This window comes from Triturus cristatus, chromosome 8 (assembly GCF_964204655.1).
Source record: "Triturus cristatus chromosome 8, aTriCri1.1, whole genome shotgun sequence".
NCBI classification, from domain to species: domain Eukaryota; kingdom Metazoa; phylum Chordata; class Amphibia; order Caudata; family Salamandridae; genus Triturus; species Triturus cristatus.
The window spans coordinates 964,877,651-964,903,551 of record NC_140591.1 but is presented as its reverse complement, the minus strand read 5'-3'; positions in this window follow the sequence as shown (position 1 = coordinate 964,903,551).

Genomic DNA, 25,901 nt, shown 5'->3' with positions numbered 1-25,901 from the left:
CAGTATATCTAGTATTATGCAGTTAACTAGTTTTATTTTAATTATTATTGAACGTTCTAAAATGTTTTGATATGTTTTAAATGTCGTGGTATGAGTGACTGTTCGATCTTCATTATTGTGTTTGTTGTAATTATTGTGTTCAAAACCAAGTAAGAATTAAGTAGCAAGGTTCAAGATGTCGTTATTTTCAAAATTAAGACAGATAAAAACTAGAAAAGGGATACTCGAGGAAGCTGTTCCCATTCCACCTAGGGACACTCCAGGGTACTTTATGTACCATAAACATGGCCTAGATGCCGTATTATATCTTGATCTATGGGTGGACTACACCAAGGATTTAGCAGAGAGTCAGAGATGGCCCGCTGCTGGAACATGGGATGCAGATTGCATCATGAGAATAGAAGAAGTATTATGGAAAAAGAAAGCCAGACAGTCACAGAAAGATGCCATTGAATTATGGCGTAAAGAATCGCATAGGCGCACAGAGAAAGCGCTCAGAAAGGAAGAGAAAAGTAGGGCAGATTCAAAAAGAGCCCGAGAAAACGTATTAATTGACGAAGGTATCCGAGCAAAAACAGAACAAGTAGACAGACAACGAAACACTCTTATGAATGGTATGTATCCTCTTCTGGCCGAGGGTTTGCCTAAGGCCACCATGGAGGTACCAAAAGATCTGACACCTCCATTACTCCCGATTAAAGTACATCCCAAGACCGCAAAGGACATTTTCCTTTCTTCCTATTTAGATGATGCAGCACCCGAATATGCTAATGGTGCGCAGCCACGCACACCACCTGTTAACGACGCTCAACCCCAAGATCAGCTGCACCCACCTCCGCAGCAACAAACTCCTCCTCACGTTCTAAACATTCCATCTGTTTCTACAGTCCTTCCTGCACCCACACTCTCTACCATACACCCAACAAATCCTTTTGGACTTGGCACCTCAAGAGGTGCGACAGGAGGTTTTTCCACGCCACCGCCAGCAACTAGATTGACTTATAGGGATTTAGCACACCAACGTACACCCCAAAGAGCTAATGACAATATATTAAATGAGCCTCTTACAGATTGTAGATATGACCCAGTGCCAGGTAAACACGACAGAATGTTGCTATCTTCAGTACGTTTACGACGAGTCGCAACCTATTTAATGACATTACCAGGAATGGTTGAACATCTAGACAAAATATATCGCTTTGTCCAAACAGGGCAAGGTCCTGAAAGTATTGGCGAGGCCATGGAATACCAGAAAGTAGACATGCAAAAATTATTGTTACGCTTTTTCATAAACTGCTTGATCAGAAACAGAGATAGGCCTGAGGTAGATGCGGAGGAAATACAAGTACTTACCAGATGGGGTCAGAATATAGCAGACGGAAAACATGATAAACAGAAGTATATAGAAGTCATGTGCCGAAAGATCAGAAAAGAAGTAGAACGAATACATGAAAGAAGATTAGAAGCAGATAAAACAGAATCAGAGGAAGAGGAGGAGGAACAGTCAGAAATGAACACAGGACAATTAGAATTACCAGCTAGACAAACGATAGCTTATGTAGGAAAAGGAAGATCTTTTAATAAAACAATACGTCCGATACGTCCAGAATGTAACAGAATTTTTCAAACAGCTATCTCAAATCCAAGGACCCCTGAACACTTATTCCAGGCTACTGATAAGTTACTTCGAGAACGAAGGGGGTACCATGTGCTCGATTCTATAGATGAACAAGAATTAGCCAGGTCAGCAGTACAATGGGCTGACAGTTCTGAAAAATACAGTGATGATGCGTTAGCACACACGTTTCTGAATCTCGCCCCAGATGAGCAGCGTTTAGCTAGTATATACATGATACAACATCTCCTTATATTATATAAAGGCCAACACTCCGATCCTGGTCCCCTACCTGATATACTGATAGAACTACTCCTGAATAAATGGAGAGGTCTAGGTACCGATCTAATTAAAGTAATTCTAGAATACCGACATAGATATAGTGCCTTTTTGTGTCCAGAACATGATCCAGCTCCTCCCATGGAAAGAAAAACGTATTACATGGACAGACAGAATCCCTTACGCGAAGTACACCCAGTTAGAAATGATGATAATACGTTTAGACGCGTGTTTGTGTACACGCCCATAACTAAAATAGAACTATTGGAAATGAAAAAATTAGTGCCCAGCCATGACAAAGATCCAGCAGGTTTCCACCGTGAACTAAAGGACATGTTACTCATGGGTGATTATACCTATCCTGACATTATGAAAATATTGAAAGTATTATTGCCTGCCGGTATTTATGAGAAGCTCAAAGAAAAAGAGTGGGAAGTGGGAGATCAAAAGATTGATTGGACAATATTAGAAAACGAAGAAAATGCCCGAACTGCAGGCGTAGGGCTTGGGGACAAAACTAAAGCATTACCAGGATTATTAGTACAAGTATTGCCACGTTTATTAACTACGAAAAAGGAAGACTGGGGAGCAATCTCAGCTTGTAAACAGAAACCAGATGAAGACACTAGTGATTTTTATTCCCGATTTGAAAAATGTTTTGGTATTAATAGCGGCCTGAAAGCAAGTAGTGATTCATATCCACATCTTTTTGTAACAAAACTAGTCGAGAATTCCCTGCCACAGGTCAAAAACAGAGTGTTGAAAGTTGAGAGCACTTGGCAAGCTAACACTCCTTCACAAATGTTACAAATGTTACAGTATCACCAGAATAGAATTAGAGAAGAACAAGAACACGAACAAAGACGTATGAAAGACACGAAAATGAAAATGCTCGTCGCTCAGTCAGTTCCAGCTGACGGTCATAAGAAGGGTGCGACACAGTCCAGTAATTCAGCGGTTCCCGTTAAAGGGACATGCAACTATTGTAAACAGCCAGGTCATTATATAAATGATTGTGCAGTTCTGAAACATAATATCTCTACGGGTAAAACCAAGGAGAGACCACGCCCGCCTAGACAGGACCAGATCCAACAACAAGCACCTCAACATGTACAGCCTATGCCGGTTCCACAACAGACCGTAGTGGTACCACAGCCACAGTCTATTGCCGCAACACAAAAACACGACACAACAGATGTACCAATATGCACAAAATGACTATCCAGATTATCAGCGCTACACATGAAATAGCCTAGAGAGGGAAGTTGGCTTACCCCTTATTGAGGTTCCTGTAGATCAAGAGGGTCCTTATATACAGAGTCAAGTATTAGGGAAAGACAGAAAGTTTTTACTTGATACAGGGGCAAGCAGAACAACTATAAGTCACGACGAAGTCCCAGGGGCACCCCTCTCAGGCTCACAAAATATTTCCCTTGGTTTCTCAGGAAAGCCTACTATTAACGAAGTATCGCAACCGCTTGCATTTACAGTTGGTCCATTGACACGGACTACAGATCTATTGCTTACAAAATCTTGCCCAGAAAACTTGTTAGGTATAAAAACATTGAAAGCTCTAGGAGCTATAATATGTTGTTCTCCGGACGGAGTACGACTATTTTTGCGTGACTTTAAAGGTCACTACGTGTCAAGAGACATGGATCACCGGTTACAGAATCTACCTGCACATTTATGGGCAAAAGGCCCCACTGATGTAGGTTGTATGCACATTACACCATATCGAGTCACACTCAAAGCAGGAGTGGTATTACCACGAATGCGACAATACAAGTTACCTCCAGATGCTGTAGTGGCTTTACTGCAAATCATTGACGAGCTCATTGCACAAGGAGTGGTTGTGGAAACCGACTCCAATATATGTAATTCTCCGATCATTCCGATTCTTAAACGAACTGATCCAAAAGCACCCCCAGTATATCGATTAGTTATTGATCTGCGCGAATTAAATAAATGCATTGTACCACAATATCCCGTGGTCCCAGATATCTCTTCATTACTGACAGCCATTGATTCAGAAGCAACGTTCTTTACTGTAATTGACCTCAAGAACGCCTTCTTCAGCGTCCCAATCGATCCGGAAAGCCAATATTTGTTCGGATTTAGTTTAAATGGACGAAGTTTTAAATTCGCACGCGCACCTCAAGGATTTACAGAAAGTCCTAGCATCTACAGCCAAGCACTGAAAAGACAACTTGACAGTATCCACATGCCAGTAAACACTGCACTGCTTCAGTATGTCGATGATCTGCTGATCACCGCCCGAAGAGAACCCGAATGTGAAAAAGCATCACTGACGGTTTTACATTTTCTGGCCGACAAGGGGCACAAGGTGTCCCCTTCGAAGCTGCAATTCTGTGCCCAGCAAGTTGTGTACCTTGGGCACTTGCTGTCCAAGGGGGGGAGACAGCTCACACCTGACCGCATCCAGTTAATTGTAAACATGCCCCCACCCAAGACACAAAAGGAGGTACGGGCCTTCATAGGCCTCACTTCGTACTGTAGGCAGTGGATCCCCCAGTACGCATTTTTAGCAAAACCACTCATTCAGTTGACAACCCAGGAGGCAGCGACATCGACTGTCCTCCCTTGGACTCCAGAACATACACAAGCTTTTGAAGACTTAAAGAAAGCTTTATGCCAAGCACCTGTTTTAGCGACACCATGTTACAGTAAGCCTTTTACACTTTTTGTTACAGAACGTGAAGGTACTGCTTTGTCAGTACTCACTCAGGAACAAGCAGGATCACACAAACCATGTGCTTACTTTTCTAGCACATTAGATCCCGTAGCTCAAGCTCTTCCTGCGTGCCTGAAATCAGTTGCAGCGACAGCTCTAGCGATCAGACAAAGCGATTCCATAGTATTAGGACATCAATTGACAGTACAAGTACCACACGCAGTAGAGGTTCTCTTGAACCGGACACAAACACAACACTTGACTATAGCACGACTGACAGGTTACGAACTAACATTATTTCAGCCACACATAGAAATCAGACGTTGTAGTACATTAAATCCTGCCACACTTTTGCCATTAAGTGGAACAGACCCACTGGCACATGATTGTATCAAAGTCATTACTATTACGACGAAACCCAGACAAGACTTGACAGATGTCCCATTACCAGACCCAGACCTAACATTTTATGTAGATGGTTCATGTATGAGAACAAGTACAGGAGAGTTAGTGGCCGCCTATGCAGTCACGACAGACACCGAAGTCATTGAAACAAATTATATTGACACATTATCAGCTCAAGCAGCAGAGCTTATTGCTCTGACACAAGCCTGTATTCAAGCCAAGAATAGAAAAGTTAACATATACACAGATTCACGTTATGCATTCGGAGTTGTACACGACTTCGGAGTCCTTTGGCGAGAGAGAGGTTATTTGACTTCTCACGGTGCCAACATTCAACACGGTCCCCTCATTCAAGCTCTGTTAGATGCAATACATCTACCTACTTCAATATCTATCATGAAGTGCAAAGCCCATACAAAGGTCACCGATATTATTTCCCAGGGTAACGACCTAGCAGAACGAACAGCTAAGCAAACAGCACAGAATAGGAATCACGCAACGGACGTGACAAAGACAATAGTTCCGACATCGACACACTGCATGACAGTTAGGGATCCCGCCCTTGATGTAATTAACATACAGACACATGCTACACCAGAGGAAATAAAGAAATGGACTGAATTAGGAGGGATCCAAACAGATCAGGGATGGATGACGAAGGGAAAATCTATATGGTTTCTCCCCGACTCAATGGTTCAAGTTATCATTAACACAATACATAGTCCAGCACATCTAGGAGAAAAAGCTATGTTAGACAGTATTCAACACATTTGGTTCAACAAACACTTACGAGCTGCAGCCAAACAGAAAGTCCGAACTTGTATGATTTGTTGTCAGTTCAATCCAGGTAAAGGCGTACCTGTAGAGCAGGGTGGATTTCAACCTCCCGATCACCCTTTTGAAGTCCTCCAGATGGATTATATCCAGATGGAACGATGTCGAGGATTCAAATATGTCCTCGTAGTTGTATGCGCTCTTTCCCGTTGGACAGAGGCATATCCCGTCTCAGATTACACTGCCCTGACTACTGCCAAGCAGTTAGTTCGTGAATTCTTCCCACGGTATGGTTTGCCCCATATCGTGTACTCAGATAATGGCCAGCCGTTCTCATCCGAGCTAATGAAACACATTTCACTCTTGTTAGGCTATCAATGGAAATTCCACTGTGTCCGACATCCCGAGGCAGCAGGTCTCGTGGAACGTCATAATCAGACCCTGAAAATTCGACTTTCTAAAATCTGTAGAGAGAAAGGTGTCGACTGGATAGTAGCCTTGCCAGTTGCACTATTTTACATGAGAATGGTAGCACATTCTCGCACAGGGCTATCCCCGTACGAGGTGGTCTTCGGTAGGCCACCAAATATGTGGGGGACGCCTATACCTCGTAAAATCACTGATGTTGATTGTAATATGCTGACAGATTACCTTGCTTCCTTGATGTCTGCACTACAATCTTGCCGTTCACAGGTAGCTGCAGCCTTTCCCGACAACACCGAGGTGAAGCCCCATGAAGTGGTTCCTGGAGACCTAGTCTTCATAAGAAACTTCGACAGGAGGAGCCCGTTGGAGCCTCGCTGGCAAACACCAAAGCTGGTACTTCTAACCACGAGGACAGCAGTGAAGGTCGATGGTCGCAAGGGTTGGTTACACTCGAGCCATATCAAGAAATTTCATGGACTACCATTTGATTTGAACTCTCAGCCCTGCCCCCTTCCAGAGACTGATTCAAAACTCCCCCTGGTTGAAAAGACCAAATCACAGGAATACAAACTGAAACTAAGATCTAGCATGTCAGACAATTCGATTGTTTAAGTCCTCTCCAAGGTGAATCGGTTGAATAAATCTCTGACATGTATCCTCTAGACCGAATTAGAGAGAGAAATAGACAGAAACAGCTCGAGAAACATGCATATTGTAAATCACTTCATAGTCACTGTATAGTGACATTGTTGATTATGTTTTTTCTAAGTCTTTTTATTACTGCTGCAAGTATACTGTTGCACATGTACTATCCTATTTTCAAGCGTGCTCGTCCTGCTTACAATGTTACTGCCGAACATTCTTTTAGTGAACTACCTCCACATGAGTTGTCCTATAGATTTGCGCTGCGCAACAACACATTCATTAGTATGTTACATCATTCCCATCAGACCAGCAATGCTACAAATTGTTGGATATGTGGCCGACTTCCTCCCTATCAGAAATACAAAGGAGTTCTGCCTCTCTTTCCGTACCCGTTCACACACAATGGTTCCTGTGGAGCATGGTTTAGTTTGATTAACTCTTTAGATTCAAACACTGTAGTTTACCAGAGCAACTGGGTATGGGGAAACCTGAACTTAGTTTTACTTAAAGCCTGTTATCCTAACAAGGAGGGACTTCCCAAAAGAACAGGAACTGATCTAGAAAATGAAGTATATGGATTAGGTAATTTTACACTTAACCTCATGATTCTGAATGTTGAATCTGAAGCTGTACTAGTCTTGCCTGCTATGTCAGTATTATCAGTCAAAGGTGAATTCTGTGTAAGAAAGAATGGTTCAGTACACCTGGGTCATAGTAAATGTACTACTGTGATCGAATTCAGTGATAAAGGCAAGTCTACATTTAGAGCTTCCCGTCATTCCTACTTTATATGTGGTCATACCGCATATATACGCCTACCTCTAGATTGGGATGGTACCTGTTACATTGCATTCCTTCTGCCACCTGTTTTCCTAGCCCCTCCTGATTATCATAGAAATACCAATCTAGTACACCATAGACCCCAGAGAGATATCCCGATTGTTGACTACACTGAAACAGCATGGGAACAATATACAGACTTCAATAAAGGTCTTTTTCCTTACATAGGTGTGGTCTCAAATAGTAAACTGATACGTAGATTAACCAGAACCCTTGAAGCAGTAGTGAATGAAACTACTTCCGCCCTAGGCAACTTAACAGAGGAGCAGTCTGCGATGCGGATTGTTGTTCTCCAAAATCGTCTTGTCCTTGACGTCATCCTAGCCGATAGGGGCGGAGCCTGTAGGGTCATCGGATCAAGTTGCTGTGTTTTCATTCCAGAAAACGCGCCATCCGTATATAAAGCCATAACTCGTCTTCACAAGATTGCAAACCAGATACATCAGAATCCAGGCACCTGGACATGGTCCGGTTGGTTCTGGAGCATGTTGTCAGCCTGGGGATGGAAAGTCCTATCCTTCCTAGGTATTGGTCTTCTCATAGTATTCAGTTGTTGCCTGTGTCTACAATGTGGACCAGCTATTTGCGGCCTGTGTGCCACATCGTGTATTCCACGTTCAAATTTTCATTCAAGATCCCGGAAGAAGAAAGAAGAGCAAATGATGTTACATGAACAGATTGATGGATTCCTGAAGATCGATATTTCATGAAGGGTCCGTAGGGGACAAGGAGGGAATGAGGAAATATGAATTTTTATGATCAATTGTGTCCCCTATCTAGACCCCAACGGCTCCATGTACATGCCACAAGTACATGTATGTTCCCTCCATTTCAAGTTATGAAGACGCAAATACAATTGTGTCCAACGTTAATATGTCCTCTTTCAGATCTGCCATGAATGGGTCAGATATTCCGTTCCTAAGTATGCCTTGCCACCGTCTTTATATGGTATACTTTTCACGTTTTCCAGCTCTGGCAAGGTAGGCCCTGAATTCTGCCATCGAGCTTTTCCTGCTTCTGCCTCTGCCTCTGAATGCTCCAGCCTGGACCTGTATCTGTATCCATGAACTTGCCTGTTGCCTGCCAAAACTGTATTCAGCCTTCAAGTTATCTGCTCCGCTCCTCGAGAAATGCATTCCTGTCTAGTAGCTTAGGTAAACATCCCTCCAGCTGCAGAGCAAAGGGTACGGCCTTACTGTCTCCGTGCAAGTAATTCATGACTTTCGTTACCATGGTAGGCCTATGCCCCCTCGCATCTCATGTAGACACTTAGACGCTTGTACACGCACTAGCAGTCAGTATAGAATAGACTCTGTCCGAAAGGACCTTTCCTTCTAGATAATATAGTTCCTTAAACACAAGATATTAGATACGATTTGGGACTAGGTTGTCCTGACATCCCAGACTTCTGTCTCCTCATGTAAGGCTAAATGTCAAGTTCCCTTCATCCTCTAGTTACACGTCAATCACACGTCATGCGGCTGCGCGCGCATCTCTGCCATGTATTTTTGCTGACTTTGCAGGATTCTCTTATGGATCCACCCACTTGTGTCATCATCATAATGACGTTTCTAGTATACGCCTTTATGCACGCCTATTGTAACGCCTTTTTCATTACGTATGTGTATTCTTATCTCTCTTCTCAGCTGTTACGCCTCCTGCATCTGTCTTTACTGTAATGCATTTAATATAAATATGACAACCTGTCAATAATGTATTGCGGATCCCTTCCTGAACCTTCGTGGTGACGGAACTCGATTGCCTGGTTCGAACCATAATTCCTTTGTAAGGAATAAATTCCCTTTTATAACCTCAAATACCACGGATTCTGCCTCTTATTTTTACTGAGTTATTCTTATTGACTTTTACCGCATAAATTAAGTCTAGGTAATTTAAATTTACCACAACACGCACCCAATCCCCCACACTAATATTCACCTCCTTGGCACCATGGATCCTGTCATAGTAATCTTTTGTCCTTGAATGTACCACCTCCAACTTTTCTTTCACCTCGGTAGGAGACCAATGTTGCACTTCACTTTGTACTAACCAACTAGGATTGTACTTACCCCTCGGTGTTCTACCCCTCATCATGACAAAAGGGGACAACCCAGTTTGAACTTGAGAAGTGATCCTATATGACCACACCGCTTTTTGTACTTGAATTCTCCAATCTAAGTTTTTGTTCATTGACGCTTGTATTGTGGTAAATATTTAAATTACCTGTACTATTTTTTATGCGGTAAAGTCTAGTAAGAATAACTCAGTCAAAATAAGAGGCAGAATCCGTGGTATTAGAGGTTCTGAAAAGGGCTTTATTCCTTACAAAGGAATTATAGTTCGAACTAGGCAACCATATTCCATCACCACGAAGGTCCAGGAAGGGATCAGCAATACATTATTGACAAGTAACAGTATTTATATGAAAAGCATTGCATTAGGACAGATGCAGGAGGCGTAACAGCTGATAATACAGATAATACAGATAAGAATACACATACGTAATGAAAATAGGCGTAAATACAGGCGTATACTAGAAACGTCATTTAAAACGATGTCACAAGTGGGTGGATCCATAAGAGAATCCTGCAGTGTCAGCAGAAATATTTGACAGAGATGCGCGCGCAGCCGCATGACGTGTGATTGACGTGCAACTAGAGGGTGAAGGGGAATTGACATTTAGCTCTACATGTGGAGACAGAAGTCTGGGGTGTCAGGACAACCTAGTCCTGAATCATATCTGATATCTTGTGTTTAAGGAACTATATTATCTGGAAGGAAAGGTCTTCTCGGACAGATCCTATTCTATACTGACTGTTAGTGCGTGTACAAGCGTCTATGTGTCTACATGCGATGCGAGGGGGCAGGAATCTTCCATAGTAACAGGGGCTATGAATTACTTACAAAAAAAGACAGCGAGGCCGAGCCTTTTGCTCGGTAGCTGGAGGGATATTTACCTAAACTACTAGACAGGAATGCATTGGATGAGGAGCGGAGCAGATAACTTGAAGGCTGAATACAGTTTTTGGCAGGCAACAGGCCGCGTCAGGCACCGTTAGCCGCGCAGGGAGTAAGACAAAGTTCATGGACACGGATGCAGGTCCAAGCTGGAGCATTTCAGAGGCAGAAACAGAAAAAGGCTTGATGGCAGAATTCAGGGCCTACTCGCCTTAACTACAAAACTAGAAAAGTGAACCACATAAAGTCGGTGGCCTTTCATACTTAGGAATGGAATATTCGACCCATTCATGGCGGATCTGAAAGAGGGCATGTTGACGTTGGACGCACATGTATTTGCGTCTTCATAGCTGGAACTGGAGGGAACATACATGTACTTATAGCATGTTCATGGAGCCGTTGGGGTCTAAGATAGGGGACACAATTGACCATAAAAATTCATATTTCCACATTCCCTCCTTGTCCCCTACGGACCCTCATGAAATATCCATCTTCATCAATCCATCAATCTGTTCATATAGCATCATTTGTTCTTCTTTCTTCTTCCGGGATCTTGAATGAAAATTTGAAGGCGGGATACACGATGTGTCACACAGACCACAAATCGCTGGCCCACATTGTAGACACAAGCAGCAACTGAATAGTATGAGAAAGCCAATACCTAGGAAGGATAGGATCCTCCATCCCCAGGCTGACAACACGCTCCAGAACCAACCGGACCAAGTCCAGGTGCCTGGATTCTGGTGTATCTGGCTTACGATCTTATGAAGTCGAGTTATGGCTTTATATACTGACGGCGCGTTTTCTGGTATGAAAACACAGCAACTTGATCCGATGACCCTACAAGCTCCGCCCCTATCGGCCAGAATGACGTCAAGGACAAGACGATTTTGGAGAACAACGATCCGCATCGCAGACTGCTCCTCCGTTAAGTTGCCCAAAGCGGAAGTAGTTTCATTCACTACTGCTTCAAGGGTTCTAGTTAATCTACGTATCAGCTTACTATTGGTGACTGTACCTATGTAGGGAAAGAAACCTTTATTGAAATCTGTGTATTTCTCCCATGCTGTTTCAGTGTAGTCGACAATCGGGAGGTCTCTCTGCTGTCTATTGTGTACTAAATGGGTGTTCCTATGATAATCAGGCAGGGCTAGAAAAACAGGTGGCAGAAGGAATGCAATGTAACAGGTACCATCCCAATCTAGGGGTAGGCGTATGTATGCGGTGTGACCACAGATGAAGTAGGAGTGACGGGAAGCTCTAAATGTAGATTTGCCTTTATCACTGAATTCTATTACAGTGGTACATTTACTATGGCCCATGTGTATTGAACCATTCTTTCTTACACATAATTCGCCTCTAACTGGAAATACTGACATAGCGGGCAAGATCGGTGTAGCTTCGGATTCAATGTTCAGGATCATAAGATTAAGTGTAAAGTTACCTAATCCATATACTTCATTTTCTAGATCAGTTCCTGTTCTTTTGGGAAGTCCCTCTTTGTTAGGGTAGCAGACTTTAAGTAAAACTAGGTTCAGGTTTCCCCATACCCAATTGTCTTGGTAAACTACTGTATTTGAATCTAGGGAATTAATCAAACTAAACCATGCTCCACAGGAGCCATTGTGTGTGAATGGATACGGAAAGAGGGGCAGAACTCCCTTGTATTTCTGATAGGGAGGGAGTCGGCCACATATCCAACAATTTGTAGCATTGCTGGTCTGATGAGAATGATGTAACATACTAATGAATGTGTTGTTGCGCAGCGCAAATCTATAGGACAACTCATGTGGCGGTAATTCACTAAAAGAATGTTCGGCAGTAGCATTGAAAGCATGCTTGGAGATAGGGTAATACATGTGTAATAATATACCGGAGATAATAATCAGAAGACTTAGAAAAAACATAATTAACAATGTCACTATGCAGTGACTACGAAGTGATTTACAGTACGCATGTGTCCTGAGCTGTTTCTGTCCATTTTTCTCTCTATTTCGGTCTAGAGGATACATGTCAGAGACAAATTCAACCGATTCACCTTGGAGAGGACTTAAACAATCAAATTGTCTGACTTGCTAGACCTTAGTTTCAGTTTATAGTTTTCACTCTTGGTTTGTTCAACCAGGGGTAGTTTTGAATCAGTCTGTGAGGGAATGCAGGGCTGAGGGTTCACGTCGGACGGTAGTCCATAAAATTTTTTGATGTGGCTCGAGTGCAACCACCCTTTACGTCCCTCAATCTTCACGGCTGTCCTTGTGGTCAATAAGACGAGTTTCGGCGACTGCCACCGAGGCTCCAGCTGGCTCCTCCTGTCAAAATTCCTCACAAACACGAGGTCCCCCGGAACCACGTCGTGGGGCTTCACCTCAGTGTTGTCGGGAAAAGCTGCAGCTACCTGTGAACGACAAGATTGTAGTGCAGACATCAAGGAAGCCAGGTAATCTGTCAGCATATTACAATCAACATCAGTTATTTTACGAGGTATAGGCGTCCCCCACATATTTGGTGGTCTACCGAAGATCACCTCATACGGGGATAGCCCTGTTCGAGAGTGTGCTACCATTCTCATGAAAAAGAGCGCAACTGGTAAAGCTACTATCCAGTCGACACCTTTTTCTCTACATATTTTGGACAGTCTAATTTTCAGAGTTTGATTATGTCGTTCCACGAGACCTGCTGCCTCGGGATGTCGGACACAGTGGAATTTCCATTGGTAGCCTAACAGAAGTGAAACATGTTTCATTAGCTCGGATGAGAACGGCTGGCCATTATCTGAGTACACGATACGGGGCAAACCATACCGTGGGAAGAATTCTCGAACTAACTGCTTGGCAGTGGTCGGGGCAGTGTAATCTGAGACGGGATACGCCTCTGTCCACCGGGAAAGAGCGCATACAACTACGAGGACATATTTAAATCCTCGACAACGTTCCATCTGGATATAATCCATCTGGAGGACTTCAAAAGGGTGATCGGGGGGTTGAAATCCACCCTGGTCTACAGGTACGCCTTTTCCTGGATTGAACTGACAACAAATCATACAGGTACGTACTTTCTGTTTAGCTGCTGCTCGTAAGTGTTTATTAAACCAAATGTGTTGAATACTGTCTAGCATAGCTTTCTCTCCTAGGTGCGCTGGACTATGTATTGTGTTAATGATGACCTGAACCATTGAGTCGGGGAGAAACCATACAGATTTTCCCTTCGTCATCCATCCTTGATCCGTTTGGATCCCTCCTAATTCAGTCCATCTCGTTATTTCTTCTGGTGTAGCATGTGTCTGTATGTCAATTACATCAAGGGCGGGATCCTTAACTGTCATGCAGTGTGTTGGTGTCGGAACTATTGTCTTTGTCGTGTCAATTGGACGAGTCTGATTCTGAGCAGTCTGTTTAGCTGTTCTGTCAGCTAGGTCATTACCCTGAGAAATAATGTCAGTCACTTTTGTATGGGCTTTACACTTCAGAATCGATATTGCAGTAGGCAGATGTATTGCATCTAACAGAGCTTGAATAAGGGGACCGTGCTGGATGTGGGCACCGTGAGAAGTTAAATAACCTCTCTCTCGCCACAGCACGCCGAAGTCATGGACGACTCCGAATGCATAACGTGAATCTGTGTATATGTTGACTTTCTTATTTTTGGCTTGAATACAGGCTTGTGTCAGAGCGATGAGCTCTGCTGCTTGAGCTGACAAGGTATCGATACAATTTGTCTCAATAATTTCAGTGTCTGTTGTGACTGCATAAGTGGCCACTAATTCTCCTGTATTTGTTCTCATGCATGAACCATCTACATACAATGTCAGGTCTGGATCTGATAATGGAATATCTGTCAAGTCCTGTCTGGGTTTCGTTGTAATAGTAATGACTTCAATACAATCATGTGCCAATGGGTCTGTTCCATTTAATGGCAAAAGTGTGGCAGGATTTAATGTACTACAGCGTCTGATTTCTATGTGTGGCTGGAATAATGTTAATTCGTAACCCGTCAGTCTTGCTATAGTCAAGTGTTGTGTTTGGGTCCGGTTCAGGAGAACCTCTACTGCGTGTGGTACTTGTACTGTCAATTGATGTCCTAACACTATGGCGTCGCTTTGTCTGATTGCTAAAGCTGTTGCTGCGACTGATTTCAGGCACGCAGGAAGAGCCTGAGCTACGGGATCTAATGTACTAGAAAAATAAGCACATGGCTTGTGTGATCCTGCTTGTTCCTGCGTGAGTACTGACAAAGCAGTACCTTCACGTTCTGTAACAAAAAGTGTAAAACGTTTGCTGTAACATGGCGTTGCTAAAACAGGTGCTTGGCATAAAGCTTTCTTTAAGCTTTCAAAAGCTTGTGTATGTTCCTGAGTCCAAGGGAGGACAGTCGGTGTCGCTGCCTCCTGTGTTGTCAACTGAATGAGTGGTTTAGCTAAAAATGCATATTGGGGAATCCACTGCCTACAGTACGAAGTGAGGCCTATGAAGGCCCGTACCTCCTTTTGTGTCTTGGGTGGTGGCATGTTTACAATTAACTGGATGCGATCAGGTGTGAGCTGTCTCCCCCATTTGGACAGCAAGTGCCCTAGGTACACAACTTGCTGGACACAGAATTGTAGTTTCGAAGGGGACACTTTGTGCCCCTTGTCGGCTAAGAAATGTAAAACCGTCAGTGATGCTTTTTCACATTCAGGTTCGCTTCGTGCGGTGATCAGCAGATCATCGACGTATTGAAGCAGGGCTGTGTTAGCTGGCATGTGAATACTGTCAATTTCTCTTTTCAGTGCTTGGCTATAGATGCTGGGGCTTTCTGTGAATCCTTGAGGTGCGCGGGTGAATTTAAAACTTCGTCCATTTAAACTGAATCAGAACAAATATTGGCTTTCCGGATCGATTGGGACGCTAAAGAAAGCGTTCTTGAGATCAATTACAGTAAAGAACGTTGCTTCTGAATCTATGGCCGTTAATAATGAAGAGATATCTGGGACCACGGGGTATTGTGGTACAATGCATTTATTTAATTCTCGCAGATCAATAACTAATCGATATACTGGTGGTGCTTTTGGATCGGTTCGTTTAAGAATCGGAATTATCGGGGAATTACATATATTGGAGTCGGTTTCTACAACCACTCCTTGTGCGATGAGCTCGTCAATGATTTGCAGTAAAGCCACAACAGCATCTGGCGGTAATTTGTATTGTCGCATTCGTGGTAGTAACACTCCTGTTTTGAGTGTGACTCGATATGGTGTAATGTGCATACAACCTACATCAGTGGGGCCTTGTGCCCATAAATGTGCAGGTAGATTCTGTAACCGGTGATCCATGTCTCTAGACACGTAGTGACCCTTAAAGTCACGCAAAAAGAGTCGCACCCCTTCCGGAGAACAACATATTACAGCTCCTAGAGCCTTCAATGTTTTTATACCTAACAAGTTTTCTGGACATGATTTCGTAAGCAATAGATCTGTAGTCCGTGTTAATGGACCGACTGTAAATGCAAGTGGTTGCGATACTTCGTTAATAGTAGGCTTTCCTGAAAAACCAAGGGAAATATTTTGTGAGCCTGAGAGGGGTGCCCCTGGGACTTCGCTGTGACTGATAGTCGTTCTGCTTGCCCCTGTATCGAGTAAAAACTTTCTATCTTTCCCTAATAACTGACTTTGTACATAAGGACCTTCTTGATCTACTGGAACCTCAATAAGGGGTAAGCCAACTTCCCTCTCTAGGCTATTTCATGTGTAGCGCTGATACTCTGGGTAGTCATTTTGTGCATACTGGTACATCTGTTGTGTTGTGTTTTGTGTTGCAGCAATAGGCTGTGGCTGTTGTTGTAGTTGTTGTTGTGGTTGTGGTACGGTCTGTTGTACAGCTGGCATAGGCTGTATATTCTGAGGTACTTGTTGTTGGATCTGATCCTGTCTAGGCGGACGTGGTCTCTCTTTCGTTATACCCGTAGAGATATTATGTTTCAGAACTGCGCAATCGTGTATATAATGACCTGGTTGTTTACAATAGTTGCATGTCCCTCTAACAGGACCTACTGAATCATTGGACTGTGTCATACCCTTTTTATGACCGTCAGCTGGAACTGACTGAGCAACAAGCATTTTCATTTTCGTGTCCTTCATACGTCTTTGTTCATGTTCTTGTTCTTCCCTAATTCTATTGTGATGATATTGTAACATTTGTAACATCTGTGACGGTGTGTTTCCTTGCCAGGTACTCTCGAATTTTAGTACTCTACTCTTGACTTGGGGCAGGGAATTCTCAACTAATTTTGTCACAAACAGATGTGGATACGATTCACTGCTTGCTTTTATGCCACTATTAATACCAAAACATTTTTCAAATCGGGAATAGAAATCACTAGTGTCTTCATCTTGTTTTTGTTTACAGGCTGAAATTGCACCCCAGTCTTCCTTTTTCGTAGTTAATAAACGTGGTAGTACCTGCACTAGTAATCCTGGTAATGCTGTAGTCCTTTCCCCAAGCCCTGAACCTGCAGCTCGGGCCTTTTCTTCATTCTCTAATACTGTCCAATCTATCTTTTGGTCTCCCACCTCCCATTCCTTTTCTTTGAGTTTCTCGTAAATACCAGCGGGTAATAGGACTTTTAATATTTTCATAAGGTCCGGGTAAGTATACTCTCCCATGAGTAACATGTCTTTTATCTCACGGTGGAAACCTGCTGGGTCTTTGTCATGGCTAGGTACTACTTTCTTCATCTCTAATAATTCAATTTTAGTTATGGGCGCGTACACAAACATGCGTTTAAAAATATTGTCCTCACCTCTGACTGGGTGCACTTCACGTAAGGGATTCTGTCTGTCTATGTGATACGTTTTTCTTTCCGACTTGGGGGGAACTGAAACATGTTCTGGGCATACGAAGACAATGTACTGGTGTCGATATTCTAGAATTTCTTTAATTAAATCAGTACCTGAACCTCTCCATTTATTCGTGAGTAATTCTGTCAATATATCAGGCAGGGGACCGGGATCGGAGTGTTGGCTTCTATATAATATAACGAGATGTTGTATCATGTATATACCAGCTAAACGCTGTTCGTCTGGGGTAAGATTCAAAAACGTGTGTGCCAACGCATCATCACTGTATTTTTCAGAACTGTCAGCCCATTGTACTGCTGACCTGGCTAATTCTTGTTCATCCATAGAATCGAGCATATGATACCCCCTTCGGTCTCGAAGTAATTTATCAGCAGCCTGGAATAAGTGTTCAGGGGACTTCATATTTAACATAGGGGCTTGAAAATGTCTGTTACATTCTGGACGTATCGGGCGTATTGGGTCATTAAAGTATCGGATATTGTTACAAGGTCTTCCCCTACCTACATAGGCTATCGTTTCTAATTGTCCTGTGGGCATTTCTGATTCTTCCTCCTCCTCTCCCTCTGACTCAGTTTTGTCTGCCTCTAATCTGGCTTTATGTATTCGTTCTACTTCTTTGCGGATCTTTCGGCACATAACTACTATGCATGTCTGTTTATCATGTTTTCCCTCTGATATATTCTGACCCCATCGGGTAAGTACTTGCATTTCATCCTGGTCTACCTCGGACCTATCTCTGTCTCTGATCAAGCAGTTTATGAAGAAACGTAACAGTTGTCTCTGTATATCCGCTTTCTGGTATTCCATAGCTTCGTCAATACTTTCAGGGCCTTGCCCTGTTTGGACAAAGCGATATATATTGTCTAAATGTTTAATCATTCCTGGTAGCGTCGTTAAATATAGTGAAGCCCGTCGTATACGTAGTGATGATAGCAGCATTCTATCATTTTTACCGGGCACTGGATCATATCTACAATCTACAAGATGTTCCTTAAACATGTCGGACGTTGCTATTTGGGGTGTACGTTGGTTTGCTAAATCTCTAAGAGATGATTTACTTCGTGATGGTGGCGTGGCAAAAATTGCTGTCGCACCTTCTGAGGTGCTAGGCATGAAAGGATTCGTGGGATGTAAGGTAGAGACTGTGGATGCAGGAAAAGCGATGGAAGCAGATGAACCTGTTGGATTGTGCGGAGGAGTTTGTGGTTGCGGAGGTGGGGGCAGATGATCTCGGTGTTGAGCTCCAATGACAGGTGGCGTGTGTGGTGGACCATTAACATATTCTGGAGCTACATTGTCTAAATAAGAGGAAAGGAAAATATCTTTTGCGGTCTTGGGATGTGCTTTAGTCGGGAGTAATGGGGGTGGCAAATCTTTCGGTATTTCTGGGGTGGCCTTAGGTAAACCTTGGGCCAAAAGAGGATACATACCATTCATAAGAGTGTTTCGTTGTCTGTCTACTTGTTCTGTTTTTACTCGGATACCTTCCTCAACTAATACGTTTTCTCGGGCTCTATTTGAGTTCTCCCTATTTTTCTCTTCCAGTCTGAGCGCTTTCTCTGTGCGCCTATGCGATTCTTTACGCCATAACTCAATGGCATCTTTCTGTGACTGTCTGGCTTTCTTTTTCCATAATTCTTCTTCTACTCTCATGATGTAATCTGCATCCCATGTCCCAGCTGCGGGCCACCTCTGGCTTTCTGCTAGATCCTTGGTGTAGTTCACCCATAAGTCAAGATATAATACGGCATCTAGGCCATGTTTATGATACATAAAATACCCTGGAGTGTCCCTGGGTGGAATGGGAACAGCTTCTTCGAGTACTCCTTTTCTAGTTTTGATCTGTCTTAATTTTGAAAAGAACGGCATCTTTAAACCTTGTTACTTGGTTCTTACTCGAACTGGACTTGAACACAATTAATACGATAAACACAATATTGAACACTCATTCATACCACAATTGTTGGACACAGTAAAACATTTAACATTTAACATTTAATTTTTTAACGAACAAGGATAATTTAGAAGAAAACTAGTTACTGACATTAATACTAATACTAGATAATACTGAATTATATACATGAACATACTGGATATACTGCTAAACAGTACAGATACACTGCTAAAACAGTGCAGACCGGATCTGTGTACCCAAACCCGTCAGGACCGGCACAAATTAATGTGCACGTCTAACTGCCTCCCCAGCAACGGTACTCACCGGGTAGCACGGAACGGAAGGCCTCGGAACTGAACTGAACTGGACCGGACTGGACTCGACTCGACTCGGAACTTCGGAACCTGGTGGGCCTCTGTATACCTCGGATCTTGCTCTCTCAGCTAGGCTCTGGTCGGGATACTTCGCACTTCTCACCGCCTCGTCTGGGTGTTGATTGCAGCCTCAGTCACCCCCGCTTGGTCGGAGGGAGATACAGGAAATCCTGCGGGTACGCGTTGTTGTCCGTCCGGCTGTGGCAGGAGACCGGGCCTGCAACGCACCTCCGGCGCGTGAGATGAGAAAGTGTCCCTGTTCGGGCGCCAATTTATGTGGTAAATATTTAAATTACCTGTACTATTTTTTATGCGGTAAAGTCTAGTAAGAATAACTCAGTCAAAATAGGAGGCAGAATCCGTGGTATTAGAGGTTCTGAAAAGGGCTTTATTCCTTACAAAGGAATTATAGTTCGAACTAGGCAACCATATTCCATCACCACGAAGGTTCAGGAAGGGATCAGCAATACATTATTGACAAGTAACAGTATTTATATGAAAAGCATTGCATTAGGACAGATGCAGGAGGCGTAACAGCTGATAATACAGATAATACAGATAAGAATACACATACGTAATGAAAATAGGCGTAAATACAGGCGTATACTAGAAACGTCATTTAAAACGATGTCACAAGTGGGTGGATCCATAAGAGAATCCTGCAGTGTCAGCAGAAATATTTGACAACGATGCGCGCGCAGCCGCATGACGTGTGATTGACGTGCAACTAGAGGGTGAAGGGGAATTGACATTTAGCTCTACATGTGGAGACAGAAGTCTGGGGTGTCAGGACAACCTAGTCCTGAATCATATCTGATATCTTGTGTTTAAGGAACTATATTATCTGGAAGGAAAGGTCTTCTCGGACAGATCCTATTCTATACTGACTGTTAGTGCGTGTACAAGCGTCTATGTGTCTACATGCGATGCGAGGGGGCAGGAATCTTCCATAGTAACAGGGGCTATGAATTACTTACAAAAAAAGACAGCGAGGCCGAGCCTTTTGCTAGGTAGCTGGAGGGATATTTACCTAAACTACTAGACAGGAATGCATTGGATGAGGAGCGGAGCAGATAACTTGAAGGCTGAATACAGTTTTTGGCAGGCAACAGGCCGTGTCAGGCACCGTTAGCCGCGCAGGGAGTAAGACAAAGTTCATGGACACGGATGCAGGTCCAAGCTGGAGCATTTCAGAGGCAGAAACAGAAAAAGGCTTGATGGCAGAATTCAGGGCCTACTCGCCTTAACTACAAAACTAGAAAAGTGAACCACATAAAGTCGGTGGCCTTTCATACTTAGGAATGGAATATTCGACCCATTCATGGCGGATCTGAAAGAGGGCATGTTGACGTTGGACGCACATGTATTTGCGTCTTCATAGCTGGAACTGGAGGGAACATACATGTACTTATAGCATGTTCATGGAGCCGTTGGGGTCTAAGATAGGGGACACAATTGACCATAAAAATTCATATTTCCACAGCATAACACCTTAGATTACCCTATTAAACCGTTCCACTGTGCCATTCCCACTTGGATTATATAATGCAGTGGTTTTGTGTTTTACCCCACATCTCTTAAAATACTCCTTAGCCATGTTGGATAGAAATTGTACCCCATTATCCGTAAGAATGCAAACAGGTAAGCCCTCCATTACAAAGATATTATCCAAAAACTTTAGAACAGAATGAGTATCTGCTTTTTCCACAATTTCCACAATCGGCCATTTGGTAAATAGATCAATAGCCACCAACCCATATTCCTTCAGTTCACCTACAGGTCCAAAAATGTCCACCGCTATTGTGTCCCAAGGAAGACTAGGAATCAATCCGTCACTCATTGTAGGTCTTAACGTTTTAAGGGATTTGTCCACTGAGCAACAAACTGGACAACCTTTCACAAAACCCTCAATTTCTTTATCGATTCCAGGCCACCAAAACATCCCTTTCACAATCAATTTTGTTCTGACAATTCCAAAATGTCCCTCGTGACACAATTGTAATACTCTTTTGCGCAATATTCTTGGAGGAATAATTCTATCTGCTCTTAATAATAAATCTCTGTCTAGGGAAAGTTCCATACCTCCCAAAAGGGTTTCAAACTCTCCATGATATTTCCCTTCCTTGGCCACCCATTACAAACATACTTCAACACTTTCTCCAACACCTCATCCTTTGACTGTTCTTCCAGCCATTCACATTTGCTAATAGCAGGTGCACCTGAATCATGTACGAAAGCTACACTACAATTCCCCCAAGGATCATCCACACAATCCTCTAAGGGAGTGGGCAACCTTGATAAACAATCCGCCACCACAGTATCCCTGCCCGGAACATAAACAATTCTGTAGATAAACTCCTTCATCCTCATTGATATTCTGGCTAATTTAGCAGAAGCAACCGCTGTACCCTCACTTGACAAAATGCGAACCAGAGGTCGATGATCCGTACGAACCGTCACAAGTTTCCCCCACACAAAAGCACGAAAATGTTCTAGTGCCCATGCACAAGCTAATGCCTCTCTCTCTATAATAGGATATTTACTTTCCGCAGGTGACAACGCTCTAGAGGAAAACAAAATTATTTCCTCTTTTCCATCCTTTCCTTTTTGTGACAGAACAGCACCAAGTCCCTTGTCACTAGCATCTGTAGTCAATAAACATTCTAAATTAGGATCAAAACTAGCAAGAGCATTTACCGCTTGTAGGTCCACCTTGATCTCCGCAAATTCTCTCTCACATTCCTTACACCAGTCAAATTTAGCATTTTTTTTCAATAGTGACCGAATATTGTAGACCTTCGATGCAAAGTTCTTTATGAACTTTGCACAATACTCTGCCATGCCCAAAAAGGATCTTATTTCTTCCTTAGAAACAGGAGCAGGTGACTTAATTATGTTCTCAACCAACAACGGTTTTGGCCTAACTCCCTCCTCACTTATGATGTGTCCCAAATACGAGACACTTCTTTGCCCAAATTTACATTTTGTCAATTCGACAGTTAATCCCACTGACTGTAATGTTACTAAGACCTGAATTAACTTGGCATCGTGTTTCTCTTTGTTTATTCCCGCTATCAGAATGTCATCCTGGAAGAAGCGCACCCCTTCCATTTCCCCAAGCAATCTATGCATTAGTCTTTGAAAGACTGCTGCAGCAGATGCAAGCCCAAAAGGCATTTGTGTGAATTGGTAGCACCCAAATGGGGTAATGAAAGCCGTGAGACCTCTTGACTGTGGTTCTAATACTACCTGATGATAGGCAGCGGAAAGGTCAATAGTGGAAAACCATGTTGCACCTCTTAACGACGACACAATTTCATTAATATTTGGCAAAGGGAACTTCTCAATTACTATATTATTATTTAAATGGCGCAAGTCGATGCATAAACGGATCTTTCCATTGGGCTTGTGGGCAACCACAACCGGAGAGATCCATTCAGATGTCTCCACTTCTTCAATGACCCCCTTAATCAGTAAACTTTGTATTTCACTTTTGACCTCATCTCTAATTAGTATGGAGATAAGTCTAACTTTGTGAACTCTTGGTTGGGCGTCCCTTTTCAGTACTATTCTGTGTTCAAACCCTTTGAGTTCCCCTAAGTCTTTTCCAAACACCTTAGGAAATTTCTTGTTCAGCGTCTCACTCATCTTACTGCACTCATCCATAATAAGTACTTTTTCCACACTATTTGGGTCTAAAATTATGTGTAGATCTTTCTGGTCAAACCAGCCCAACACCGACGGTCCCCTCTTAGCTACATACAACTTCCCTCTTGTAGATCTTCCTTTAAAAAGAAAGGTTAACCACCTGAATCCCAGTATGACGATTTTTTCTCCTGTATAACTTACTGGATTCACATCTGATGTACTTAGGTGGTCTCCGATTTTCTCTACAAATTTCCTTTTCCAAATCTCTTCGTTTATAATTGTGTAAGGTGATCCTGAATCAGCATACACATTTACCTTTACCCCGCCTAAAGACACTTCACAAATAGGTTTCCCATCCATAGAATCATCCTCTAAGTTCAACATGTAATTTCCTCTCACATTCTTCACACACTCTTCCTCCCCATTTCCATTCTCATCATCACCATCCCATATGTATTTAACATTGCTGCGCCTACGACACATTTTACTAAAATGACCTAGTAGCCCGCAAATACCACACTTTTTTCTTAATGCCGGGCACAGTTTGCTAAAAGCTAAATGTTCTTTACTATCGCAACGATAGCATCTCCTATCATCCGTTTTAAAATCTCTTCCTTGGTTCTTCGCAGGCTGGTTTGTCCATCTCCCTTGCGTATGTTGGAAGTTGCTTTTAGCTTTGCTTTGTATTTTAAATACCGCATCCAGTGTCTTTTCAGGTTCCTTCTCTGCTTCTTTAATCACCGTCGCACATCTTCCCGACATCTCTGATTTCCTCATTATAGCCAACACATCCTCGAGTGGTGCGTCACCATTTACCCATAAGCGGTCTTGTATAGGTGAATTATTATTGTGCATAACTAAATGATCTCTGATTAAATCATCGTGCAGGTCACCAAACTTGCAATCTATAGCCAATTTCTTTAAGTCATCTAACCACTCATCCACAGTCTCGCTTTTAGTTTGCTTCCTCTGAAAGAATCTGTGCCTTATAACTCCTATGCAAACCTTTGGATCAAAATATCTATCCATATCCTTAAGAGTGTTTTCAAAAGCATCCAAATTTACATCCAAAACTTTAGACATTCTTGAATAAGTTTTCAAACCTACAGGTCCCAAAGAATGAAGGAGTATCCTCTTTTTCTGCTCAGGTTTCATTTTCCCCGATTCATCTACTGCACAAATGTAATTTAGGAAATACTCCTTCCATTCCAGCCACTTAATACTTGGTTCGGCTCCTGTCGCCCAAAAAGTGTGTGGATCGCTGATCGTAAAATGTTGTTGTGCCATATTTTCCGCTGTGAGGTTTCCCTCCTTATCTCCTTTATCCATAAAACTATGCAGTTATTATGAATCTTCTCTAATTGCACCACACTCAATTATAATATTTATAATTCCCTGCGTTTAGTCTGCTGCCTCTGGTATGCCCCGACAGCCTCATCTGTTTCTACTGTATTCCAACCTCTCCGGTTTCATGTAGGCTTCTCCCCGTACGAAGCTCACGTCTGCAATGGATCCCCCTTGTTACCTTGCCCACGAAACAATAATAAAAATAGAACAAAATGGCCGCTACGCAGGGTCACGCAACGTGACCTTGCGCGATGACGTTTCACGCAACGTGACCTTGCGCGATGACGTTTCTGTATCCCTCGGTACTGCGCATGCTCTTGACGTGTCAAGACTCTTATCTTACGTCGGGAGCTCCGCGCAATGCCCGTCACGGAACTTCCACTCCAACTTGAACGATGCCACCAGCGCGGATCCTCCAACCGTCGAAGTCCACCTTCAAAGCCACGTACGTGTTTCTTCGAATTCGATCTCTTTTGATTTTCACTTCCTCTTTGCCATTTGTCCGCCGTCGTCTCGCAAAAGTTAAATCCAAAGGCAATAAAAAAAAAATCCGAAGTGAAAGATTTATTTTTTTTTTTTTTTAATTCCTTTAAACACCGCAGCTCCGAATCCCAATCGTCGCCAATTGTAGTGAAGTGAGAGAGTCTCTTGGTTGTAGATGAGTTCTTTATTCCACAAATAGCAATTTCACAAAAAAACAGGTGAGCGCCAGGAAACACCTCCCTTTGGTCCAAAGTCCAACCGCAACTCCCAGAGAACCTGAAGGCCACTCGCATAGTGACATTCCAAGCACGCTCACACTCTACCTTAAAGGTAAACACCTAACCGCTTGGCACTAGCCACAAACATTAAAGTAGGACATAACACTCTCTCTCCTCAAACAATGTTTCAGATCCCTTTGCCTCCGTTCTCGGTGATGCTTAGTCAACTACAGGTTGGAATGGCGATGCCATCAGTCATCAGGCCCATGGCAGTTCTGAATGACAGAAAGAAAGAAAGAAAGAAAGAAAGCATGAAATGTATCAATCCATCACTAAATAATTAACAGGTATTCACACCAGCTTCTCTAAAAATGATTTTTAAGGGGGGGCACATTTAACATACAATGGCGTTTAGCATTTTAGGCAAACACAAATTGGATATGGTAAATTAATGGACACAGATTTACA